The following is a 12,952-nucleotide window of genomic DNA, read 5'->3' on the forward strand; positions in this document are numbered from 1 at the left end:
CTTGCCTACTTCAACAGACGTATTATGCTGCTGTTAGGGTGAAAGGTGAGAGGTTATAGGTGAGGGGGAGGGCGCGATGTGCCTCTGGATGATGGCGCTCTCCCTCATCCGCACACCAGCTGCCCCTCATGCACACATACATATGCTGACATTCATGCGTAAGCACACTCTACACATTAACCCACTCAACCTCCGTCCCCCTGAGCACTAACCATTTCTAACAAAGACTTTTTCACCATTTGATGCCAGCATTATACAACCCCCACAGCCCTTTTTTCATGCAGGTGCTTCATGTTTTTTCCAGATCTGTCCTGCGGTCAAGGTTTGACATTTAAGCAGCGCGCTGGGCTCCTCGTGATGGGTGACACATTGTATTAACCGAGGACTGGTCTATGTTTAAAAGAGATGCCATGCAGAACAGGAATAGCAGCCTAGCTGGAGTTGATACGGGGTGTTTTTGGTGCCGTGGAAGGGCACTATGGAGATGCAGTGGGTGCTGAAAGGCTGCAAGAGGTGTAAGCCTGTGGGGCAGATGTTAAACACACTGTGACTCAGGAGAGACAGCAAAGAGACAGGGCTACTGTCAGAGCACGATCGCTGCATAAAGTGGAAGAAAAAAAACAGGAACTGTTGATGAGAATGAGAGGTTGGAAGGGAGGGAAGTGAATTTCTTGCTTCAAAGAGAACAAAGTTCATCTTTCAAGATAAGTGCGAAACATTTACACGCTGAATCAATTCTAATCAAAGTGTGATCGAAGTGTGATCTTACAGCTGCGCTAAAGGAGATGCATATCTTGGGTACCAGACAGTACTCTTGATTTCTTTCGTGGTGTTTCGTTGTGGGTCTGAGCCGTCACTTTGATGGAAATGAGCACGGGCGCTGATTCTCGGGCCCGATCGACACGTGTGCTGGCCCGTGAGTGCTCCAAAGATCTCCCTTTCTCCTCCCTCCTCCTCCTCTGTCATCCCTTCATCTCTTCCATGGTTTCCTCACTTGGTTTATTATTACAGTATAATCGCTTCCATCTGCCTGTCAAGCCACCGGGTAGACCGAGATCAGGAACAAAAGACAGTGAGAGCGAGAATGAAAAAAGAGGGCAGGATTTTTTTTTTCACTCCAATACAAACACATCCCCTCCCTGCTCTCTCCTCCTCTCATAGTCCCTCATCAGAACAAATCAAAATGCTGCGGAGTCACTTTTCGCTTTCTGTTCAGGAAATTATAATTCAAACTGACTTCTGGACAGCATCATGCACAATTAGGAATTCAGCAGCTCTGGGCAGGAAAATGTGATTCAAATTAGTGCTGTATTGCATTACTATTTACTCATGATCTCGCCTGCCATCTCACACCCCTTCAGTTTCTCTCCGAGGCTGTCTCGTGAGGGTATTTGTTAGTGTGTGAATGCATGAATGCACTTACAAGTACAATGTATACACACACCCAGGAATTTATTTTGTTTCCTATATAAATTTCCTATGACCCCTCCAAGATTGCCAGCTGTAGCTAACAACATAAGCTTGTGTAGTTCAAATCCCAAACCACTCAGCGATGACCGGTGGCAATCAGCTGTGTTACAAACAAATCTGTTTGATGTGAACATCTTGGTTCAGTGAAGGGGCAACAGAATACTCGCTGGCAAACCACACAGGACCCCCGGTTCTCTGATCTCGAATCAGATTAGCCTATCGGCCCAATTACAGCCAATCAAAGCCAATTAAATCCAATTATAACCAATTATGGATAATTAGAATGCCCCAGAGATTGATAGTGCAGCAAGATGGGGCAGCAGCCTGTCACTTTCAAAAAACTGTGACACTCATCTTCTTCTTCTTTGGCCTCCCACTCCATCTTTGTCCAAAACACAGTGCTGGATTTTTTTTTTTTTTTCAAAGAATGCCGACCGACTTCAAAAACACTTCACGATAACAAGGGGAGTCTTAAAATATAAAGTACACGGGACTACATTTCTCATTTGTTTGCTTGCCCATCTGCGTTCTCTCCCTTCATTACTTCTAAATTATTGAGGTTCCCACTGAAAACTAAAACACTGAAATGAATGACCACATGTGCTGTGTGCCGTAACCTCTGCCAGTTTAAGATGGTTTTCCCTGCTGCTTTTCGAAGACATTTGACCACTTTGATTGTCAGCCATTTGCCGCAAAACAATCTTCTCTTTCGGCAGTTGGGTATTTTGGTAATGCGGTTTTGCAAGCTTCAAGTCAGAGAAAGCAAAGACTTGATTTGATTTCCAATTACTTCTAAAGTAATGTTCTTTAAAATATCAAATGCCATATTTCTGTATTTCCTGGGGTTTCCCTGTATGTGAATGTTTTTGCAATAGTTCAAGCCCTCTCACTGGGTGCTATGGAATGTCTATGGCTCGTGTTGTTGTACGGCCTTGAGTTTCACAGTGCCACGGTGCTGATGTTTAACTTGGGTTGATATGAGGTGCACAGACACATATTTCCATCTTTAAGACGTAGCACAGACCCGGAAAAACATGGAAAATGAAACAGGTTCGAAACTCAGATCGAAATTGTTGATCCCTCAGGTTCATCGCTTTTGTCCATCAAACTTCAGGTTTCCTGTCAGTTAAAAGGTCAACCTCTGACCGTGTCCTGTCCTGCCTCCTATTATCACTCAGACCACTTAAGGCAGTTATGGTGCAGCCTTTCATTTCAGCAACTCTGTTTTCCATTCCAAAAAGCACTTGATGTTATCATTTTGATTAAACTCACCACTCAGATATTTGGCTTTAATGGCTGACATAGAAAAATGAGGCCAGCCAAGATAAAGTGCATAAAGTGCGGGGCATAGTCTTTTGCTGTTCTGAGCGTTTCGAAGGCTGAAATAATTGCTACAAAATACTCACATAAAAGCTTCCTTCTGTTTGACTTAGTCAGATTTCCCAGATAGTGCCTGCAGGGTTTTCTTTTTGGATGATGGCCGAGCATGACTGAAATAACCATAGCCACAAAAGCTACGTGGTGACATACTGTAACCGTAACTTTGGATGAACCCCATCATCAGATAAAATTTGGGGTGTTTTTTTTTTTTTTTTTACATTAATTAGATTTTTTTTCCTGCATGTCTCTTCTGTGGTTCTTTCTCTTGGGTTATATAAGTTCATATACTGTATATCTGTGTGTGTTTGGGGACGAGGGTTCAAAGGAAACTTGGAGGATAAACAAACAAACCTGCAGAACCATAGAGGGCTCAGCGCTGATTACGTGGATTAAACTGACTCTCTTCCACTTTATTTTTCTAAGATAAACATCGCAGAAACCCTTGTGCGAGAAAAACTAAGCCAAAAGAGGATGGACACTGGTGAGCAGAGAGAGCTTGCACATGCAGATTTGCACACGCTCAGTCGTAAAACGCAGCCACAAACAAATCTGTTTTGCATACACGCATACGCATTCCTTCATGCCTTCCCTGGCTCCTGCAATGAAGAGATTTCTTTAAGAGCTGTCAGTCAATGCTGATCACCATGGAAGTGACTTGAGCTCACAACAAAGACCCTTAAGAGTTTCTCATAAGGCAAAAAAGAAAGGCACACAGAGCAAAACAACAAAGAAGAAGACAGAAACAGACAGCGCGAGATTTACTGGGAGACAGCATCAACACTTGCAAAGCAAGGAGATTGAGTGACTGAGCAAGTGAGATGCCACGCAGATGAAGATGGATTGAATGGATGTGATGGACAAATAAGGCAGAAACATGCTGTGATAAAGAGGTTGGGAGGCAGAATTGAGGGAGAGTTGGTAATAAGAGGAGAGTAGCTAGATAGAAAGGGGAAACAGATTTAACAAGCTTCTTACACCTATCCAATAATACCAAGATATATCTTTATATATGTATACACACCCATAATATGAAGTCAAGGTATAAAGATCTACACTGCTCATGTGTAAAACAAGCTTCCCTGAGTTTTCTCTGTGCATTTTAAAAGTCTGAAGACCTGTGTGGGTGGTGGAGGTTGGCCGAGGTGGCAAAGAAGCCAGAGGGAGCGTGGGACAGTGGGTCAAGAGGTGAGGGGGTCAACTGGTGCAAAGGGGGCTGGGGCAATGGGCCTGATGCTACGGAGCCAGATGGGAGTGTGGGCCTCGGGCAAAATGCCAGGCAGAAAGGCACTTGGGTGGGCTCACCGCCGGTCTGCTGGGAGAAAGGGCCATGTAGGGAGAGTCAAGGTCCAGAGGGTAAGGGTGGAGATACTCACTGGAGGACTTCCTAAAGCAAACTGAGCATCAAAGTAATCCATCCATGTAATGTTTTCAAAATGTGAAGCTCTAATAAAATCTTGACAACCGGACAATTTGTGCTGAGAAGAGAAGAGAAGAGAAGAGAAGAGAAGAGAAGAGAAGAGAAGAGAAGAGAAGAGAAGAGAAGAGAAGAGAAGAGAAGAGAAGAGTTGAGTTGAGTTGAGTTTATGCCCACAATAAACTGTTCGACATGAGGAATGCCACCCAGTCTGTCTGTCTTTCTCACGCACACACACAAACACTCCCAAATAAACAAACTGAACTCCTTCTCATACAGTTCACTGCCTATTTAGGTTTAGTCTAAAAACACTTTTCATCCCAGTTTTGAGTGAGAGGCACAACTGAGAGGCAGTCAAGCAGCTCCTTAAGACTCAGTGACAAAGTGAGAGAAAGCAGCACAGAGCAGTGACAGACAGAGTGAAAGGGAGAAAGAGAGGGGAGGTGGAGAGACAGTGAAAAAAGACAGAGGCCCTCAGTGGAAGCGAAAAATATCCACAGAGAGCGTAAAAGAGCGAGACTTTTTTTGAAAAGAGGCTGAGATGACTGGAGAAAGTCAAAGTGAGGCAAAGGGAATTGGAGGCCAAGAAGGAGAAAGAGTGAAGCGCACTGCAGAAAAAAAGAAAAAGAAAAAAGCGAGTGAGTTAAAAAGAGATTACTTTCAGGTTCAGAGAAGCTCTTTCTGGCTGTTTACTGGCTGTCACTCAGTGCCTGGCTCCTAGGGGGAGGGACGGCTGGCTCTCATTGGTGTCATTCACCTGTCAATCGGCCTGACAAGGAGACCATAGGGCCTCATGTTGTGGTGCGGAAACTGTCTGTCAGCCACGCAGCAGCTGCATATGACATCATCCAAGATCAGGTTCGGAACATGGATAGAAAACTTTTGTCTGTGTGTGTGACAAAAAACACACACATGCATGTTATATTTCAAAAATGAGACTATGGAAATGACATGGCATCAACACCTTTCGATTCCTAAAAGCACACATACAGTTGTGTACCTCAGTGTACGCAGATCACTGAAACACAAAACTGGACTCCCTGTAGATTGTACCTCATGGCCTTGCCAATCCTCTGGCTGTCCTCCCCTCAAATTTGCACCCCAAAAGTCCTTGTTACTGGCAGGGTAACGACCCTGTGGCATCTGTGCACTAGAACACACACACACACATATGTTCATACGCAGGAAAAGCAGATTTGCGCATACACAATCATGGCTGCAATTAGGCACATGCATAAACACGCACAGCATAGATGAAGATCAGTGCACGAAAAGACTCTGTCTTGTTTACCTTGGCGCATACACACATGCACGCACACACACATAGCACAGAGATGTCTTGGCAACAAGACAGCACCCATCTGTTCAGAGCTAATTTAACATGGTCACTAAAACAAAGAGGACAAAGGCCCATCTTGTAAATAATGATGAAGTGGCTGTCAACTGGAAAACACTTCTGGCTCTTGTGTGTATGATTTACTTTATCCATCTCTATTGGTTTACACAGCACAAAGCAGCTCTTCTAGTAGATAAAGTAACGAGCTGTGGGCGCTTGCATTTTGCTCTCACTCATTCTCTGTGGGAAAAATCAGGGTCTGATTTGGATGTGAACACAGTGCGTGTCAATCACTGTCTTCTCATGATTATGCATGTGTTATAACAAGGGATCTCCAGTATATTGTGTAGTTTACATTAGTTTCATATTTCACAGTCAGGATGGTAAAAAGAAAATCAGCATAAAAATAACATATCTGCTTTTTTGTAATAGCTAAAATTTCCCAAACCTTAAAAAGCAGTGAAAATGAGCACCGTCTGTATGAAGAGCAACATCAAAGTACTACTTACTGCTTTATTTTGTAATGTTTACATTTGAAGTGCTGTGGAAAAGATTTTCACTCCAAAATCACTCCAAAATCTTCTATTTTTTGTGTGTATCTCATACTAAACTGTACCAGATCAAATATGAAAAAATGAAACAAAAAGTTGCAAATAATAAAGATATATAAAGGAAAATGATTATAAAAAAGCGTATCTGCCTGTGCAGAAATGTCCTCTCTCACCCCTCCTATTATTTAATAAATCAAACAACCCAAACACATTGATATTGATTGAAGATGGGCTGGACGCACCCAGACCTGATTACTACCAACCCTGTTCAATCAAATCAAGCAGTATGAGGTAAGCTGTAAGGTATCATGAATAACACACAATGTTGCAAAAAAAAGAAAAAGAAAAAGAAGATATCCGAGAAGAAAGAGGCAGAGGGTGAAAGGTTGCTGTTTCTGAAGCTCTGGGACTTCGCAGTTTTGCTCTGAGAGACATTATCTACAATTGGTGAAGACTTAGAACAATACTGACTGTTCCCAAACAAGACAGACCTACCAATATTCCTCTGAGAGCTTTGAGGTGACTCATGCAGTAGGTCACAAAACCTGCTCATTACTACAACTGTTCAAAGGGTATCGGGCATAAACAGATTCCCAAAATCAAATCCTCAATTTTACAAAAAGAGGTTTATGCAGCAGTCAAGCAAGCAGATAAGAGAACAGTCAGAGGAACAGAATGAGTCAAAGGGGGAGTTCTGCTCTCTGCCAAAAAAAATCCTGAAGGACATCAAGGTGTCAGTTTTGTAGCTGAAGACCAAACATGCATTGCTCTAAATAAATAGTTAAAAATAAACACATTTACTCAATGTTTATCAGATACTATACATTTGACTTGACGTCTACTTTACGCCATTAGGTACTAGATACTTAAACACACAAAAATACATACAAGATTATTACATGAAGTCTAATTAGCTTTGACAGATAAATGAGTTCAATTTGACACATTTTAAACCTTTAATAATAGTATACAGTGAAATCATATGCAGGATGGAGGCTTAGTTTATTGATATTTAAGAACTTGTTTCTGATAGTACTCCTGTACTGGTATATATAAGATTGTCAATATATGTTTAATAAAGGTTGTTTTACATTTTTGAAAAATTCTTATACTTGAAGTTAGGCAGCAGTATTCTCCATTTCAGGAGATTAGACTTGTGTTCACAAAGGCAGGCATGCTGCTCAGACACAGCAAACAGAGAATGGGAACTGTTGAACCGTACCACTGTGACAGCTATTATGACAGATGACTGTATCATCTCAAAGAGGAAATCCCTTTCTTTCCTCACATGTACTGTCTGAGAGCAAATTACTCTCTGGCTTGTGGCTGGTTTTCTATATTGGGGTCAAAAGGCAACAGTTTTAAAGGCTGTGGAGAAAAATCAAAGGAGGCACACTGAGGCAACGCAGATTAAAGAATAACATGTCTGGGTGACATTTTAGGGACTGTGTCAGCAAACGGTATCAGTTTATTATCTTTGTCAGCTTCGTTGTGTTGTAGTAAATCTTAAATATAAATTCCAGTCAAAGAATCTTCTAAATCATTAAATCTTTTTTACTGATCTTTGTGCAACCCTGCTGATCTTTGGTTCGCGCCGATCAAACCGAGGCATGCAGATGTTCTTTGATGAGATCAGCTCGCTCTTCTGAATATCCTCGCCTCTGCGATTTCTTCCCTGTTGACGGTTTAGTCCATTGGCAAAAGCACCCAGGAGGCTGCTCATACACCATGACAGCCCACAGATTCCTGGAGTGCCTAGCATGAACGCTTAGAGGGCTCCAAATGGTTGCTCATAGTTACATCTCACAAAAGCACTTCTTGCTGCTGATGTGTTGCTTTTATTAGTAAGCTATCGTCTTACCAAATCAAGATGATAGCTTTAAATTCGTACTCCTATGGTAATGTTTTATAGAGTAGGAAAAAAATTATACAGCGCAGACAAAACTGATTATTTCATGTGAGAACTGTTGAGTGGGAATGAAATGTTCGACCACAAATGCAAGCAAAGAGAAGTGAGCCATTTGTACTGGGTTTTTCTGCTCTTTTCTTCATTTCTTTTCTTTGCCTCATCTGTTTTTCCTCCTTGGATCTGCAGCTTAAAGTGATATTGTTATTCCAGATGGCTTGGTGCTATATGGAGAACAGACAAGAGGAATACTTCACTGAAAATATGAAAATATGTCAGCATGCGGACATCATTATGGCTGCCTAGATCATTTAAGCTCCTCTAAAATTACATCCAGGCATAGAGAAAAATAACAAATGTGTGTGTGCATGCATGAAGGATCAACGTGTATGCCTATGCATTTGTACAGAACTTAGATGTGAAGATTTCAAACACATGTCTGCTTGTTTCTTAGAAACCTCAATGGTAAATCATATCTAGCACTAACCCAATTAACTTTACATCTGGTTTGGAAGCCTCAAACCAGGGACAGCATATATAAAAACACAAGACATACTGAGACACGCAGTCTCCAAGGCATTAACGAACTACAAGAGTGAAATAAATGTGTTACATTCCTTCTCCATTCACTGTTTTATTTCACTTGGATGTGGTGGAGGGGACCTAGACTACGTGTGGAGCTTGGTCTGTCCCTAAATCTGCCTCCGGTGTGTCCTGAAAGTGCCCCTGTGCCAAATAAGAAGCGTAAAGCATGCCCCGAGACATGGCCCACAACGACACCATGACAGCAAAGCTGTCAGCCCATGAGCCAATGCACTAAAACATGAATGCCGCCGAACTGTTCAGTTTTATAGCCTACAACTCCCAGTCACAAGCCCTCTAATGCCCCGTTTAACAAGCTGAAAATCCTCCATTTATTCGCTCTCCGTCTCTCTTTAGGAGCTCCTCCAATACCATTCACAAACAAAGTTGGGCTGAAACACACTCCATGAAGAGCATATACGGGAGCGTAAATGCTGTGAATATATGGCTGCCGTGTGCATGCTTGCATTTAACGTATGCACACAGTAGTGATTCTGAATTCAAGAAAAAAAAACCCTTTGTATATCAGTTGCATCATTAAAACCGTAATGAAACCAGTACAAATGACTCAGTTTGAGTAGTGGTGTGTAGTCTATGTGCAGCTAAGTGAATGAAAGCAGATGGACAAGAAATTGAGGAAGAAGGAAAAGGTCTAGAGACAGCAAAGTGGGGTTGAGAGATCTGTGAAGGATAGGGGCCACTGTCTCAGCACCCCCATCGTAAACCCTGCAGATACGATGGAGTCCTCATCAGCGTTACACTCTGCCGGTCACAGCTCTGTGAAACCAGCACCATGTCTGCAGCACATACACGTCCTTGCCTTCCCCCTCCCACATTGGTGTCACCCATGAAGGCCAAAGAGACACAGAGAGTGCTCTATCATGGATATTAGCTATGGGGATCAGATGCTTTAAACAAGAGAGGAGGGGTACGCTTTTGTAGGCTATCATGTAGCAACTGCAAATGAATATGTTTGAAGTTTTAGTCTCTATTTCATTTAATTTTTTTTCCTCCAAACTCCCCAACACCTTTCACCATTTTTATCCACTTCAATCATTTCCAGGTGTTTTAGTACAATTATGTTTTCATCATAGGTTTCATCACTTTCTATGGAAGTGAAAAGGATTCTTTCCACTTCGTTTCACTTTGCAGCATATCCTGTGGGGTCCTGTTTTTTTTTTTTGGGGGGGGGGGGGGGGGGGGGGGGGTTGCCGTTTCTGCGAGAAGAAGTTCGAATCAGTTTTGAATGCATCACACAAAGCAGCAGTGTAAGCACTGGATTAAGCTGATCTGGCCTGCTGCAGACAGGGCTGTGGTTATATTTTCCAGTGAGGTTTTGTTTGTGTGTTTGTTTTGCTATTTTTCCACCTCAAAATGCAGAGATTGGAAAGTGCAAACTATACTGTCTCAGTGGCCTAATGAAGCAGCGGTCTTGGAGCGAGGATCTTGGTTTTCGAGCCAAATTGTTTTTCCCCTTATAACACCAACTGTTTTCTTCTAGTCAAGCATGGAAAATCAAGGGGTCGTCATTATCATTAATATGTGCGCTTGCTAAACGCTGCTTCATATGCTTCATATAAGTCCCGGTCGATTTAAGGTTAATTCATGAAAGTTTAACTGAGTTTGTTCCAATGAACCCCCTCCCCCCAAAAAAATCTGCCGTTGGAAAACGTGTCATCAGAGGTGAAGGATTATAAAGGGAAAAAAAGAAACCAAACAAAAAATGGTCCGAATGGGGGCTGTAAAAGTTTTACTCTCTAAGGAGTTTGGGTATAGATTCCACATTGGATTCCACAATATTTAAGGATGACTAGCAACCCAAAACACACAGTCGATTTGCTGCCTTTACCATCGCACTTCTAAATGATTTTCTCTGACCGTGTGTTTATAGCTACGGGAGGACATGTTTATGTTTGACACCGTGACAGGACTAGAATCCTCAAGAGTGCTATGATGTGGACAGGAAACTCTGAATCTCTCACAAACATTGTACACATTTTCTCTCTCCCCACTCTAAAATAACAACTTTGACACGATCTGCGCCGTGTTGCCAGTAACTCGAGAGCAGCCCGCTAGAAAACGGAGAACTGAGGAATCTTGTGAAAGGGAGGCAGTCAGGGAACCAGGCCATGCTGGGGTGGGTAGAAATTGATGGGATGGATGGTATAAAGGGCCCACACACACAAGCTACTCAGTTTGTGGGACAGAACCAGGGTAAGATCCAGAAAACAAGAAAACAAGCATTTACCAAAGTCCCTTGCAGCTGGTAATGTGGTGGACCAGGACTTTTTGGTGGCAGTGGTTGGGTATAGCACAGGCACGAAATCCTACTCCCTTCTTATGGTCACAGAAGTGCAGTCAGGCCTCTGTAAACATCTGTCAGCCATTGGCTCCCTGGCCCGCCCTTCTTCTCCAGACCCCAGCAATTCAGCTTGACCTTTGACCCTTCAGCTGAAGAAAGAGCAACTGTGACTTTCTGCCAAAAACATAGCAAAGACTTCAGTTATTTGACATCTACCTCAAAGGGGAACACAGATTTAGCCGCATGGCTGTATATGGACAAATCAGTGTTATCAAAACAGTAATACTTGTTTGGCGAAACTCGCAGTGAAAGGAGGCTTAAGAGAGTGCAGCTGCACATTAGATGATTGCAGCAGAATGTGGCAGAAAGTGGAAACCCCTTAGGTTATTTAGTCTTTGCTGTGCATTATATACTTAAATCATGACAAAATGCCTCAGAATGTGTGTGTGTGTGTGTGCCAAGTACAACCACTACAGTATAATACATAGAATAATATTTTTGAATAATATAATATTGTTTTTCCTCATTCCTTTTCAGTTAAGCAGTCAGTCCAACTAGTTAGATTTGCCTGTGGTTTGGACGGCCTGCTATCATCTCAGCCGCTCCCTTTCGTGGGATCCAGACCAGCACCATAGACCCGTGGACACAGACCAGAGCCTTCATCAACTCTCACACTCCCACCTCTCACTGGGGCCTCAGGTTTCCCCTCCATCCATCCCTCCCACCCTCTCTGCTTCCAGCAACCCCTACAGGCCTTTCTCCCTCTCTCCCCACATCAATTACAACCTTTCCCCGTTGCGCGAGCCCCCAGATCTATGACCCCAGGGGTTACAGAGTCTGAGAGGTCAGAAGTCATTCTCCCCACTGCGAACCCTGGCATCTCTCAGAAGATTCCGGCTCTCCGTCTGAAGCCCTGCGGCCATGCAGAGGCATACCCACATGACCCCCAGGGAGCCGAGGGAGACAGAGATACAACCCCATTCTAGTAAACAATGGTCTGTTCCAGTCAGTCTTGTCTCGCGAGCTAATTGATTCTCTGGAGAATTATTTTCATACACAGTTTTGAATGTCGAGGCCTCTCATCCATGGATCAACCAATGTTTTAGTTTTTCCTTTGTGCTTTTCAGTGGGAAAAGATGCTTAAAAAACCCACCATAACGTGATCACTTTCACTGTGACACGACTGTGGTCGCTCAGTTTCCCCATCATTTTGCACTTTTCCCTCTCCAGTGTAATGAAATCACTCACAAAAGTGAGTCTGTGGTTCTAAAAATCAGTGATTATGAGAAAAAAATCATTGTACACATATTAGTTTCTGGGTATTGTATACGTTTTTGCTACCTTACACAGAAAACATCCCATTAAATTCAAAATAATTCCAATATATTAATTATACTGATTGTTAGCAAACCGTGGGAATCTCTATACACTTCAAAAGCCTTCATATTTACCAGTAATTACCAAAGATATTGAAGACGATGGAGTGCTAAACTGATTCAGTGGTGAATCCCATAATGAATGGCCAACAATCAAAGGATGGAACACGCAGTCAGCCAGGTTAAACACCAAGTCGATGACTCAGGTTGCTTTGTTGACCACAGAGTTTTGACATGGAACTCGGCCTCACGGAGCAGAATTGTATTTCTGTCACAGTTCCCAGACCTTACAGTATCAATAGCAGACACATTATCTCTAATGGGAGAGTCAGAGGGTGGAGAGAAGAGGAGACAGGGAAAGAGCGAGAGAGAAAGAAAGAGAGACACAGACACTGTAAAACGACGGTATCTCTATTGATTAACTGGAAGAGGACCTCCACTCCACACTCTCCTGTCCAGACATATGGGGTAATAAGGACCACTCTTCTCCACAAACCACCCCCCTGCATCTCTTCTCCCTGCACCCCAGCTAGAAAGCCTTTTAATCAGCCCCGGGGGGAATACATGGATATGATATGGAAGAAAAGGATGGGAAGAAAGAGAGAGGAAAAGGAGACAGGGTGAGAGGAGTCCAT

Source organism: Rhamphochromis longiceps, linkage group LG22 (assembly GCF_057381845.1).
Source record: "Rhamphochromis longiceps isolate RC_006_pf linkage group LG22, R_longiceps_female_GT1.1, whole genome shotgun sequence".
Lineage (NCBI taxonomy): Eukaryota > Metazoa > Chordata > Actinopteri > Cichliformes > Cichlidae > Rhamphochromis > Rhamphochromis longiceps.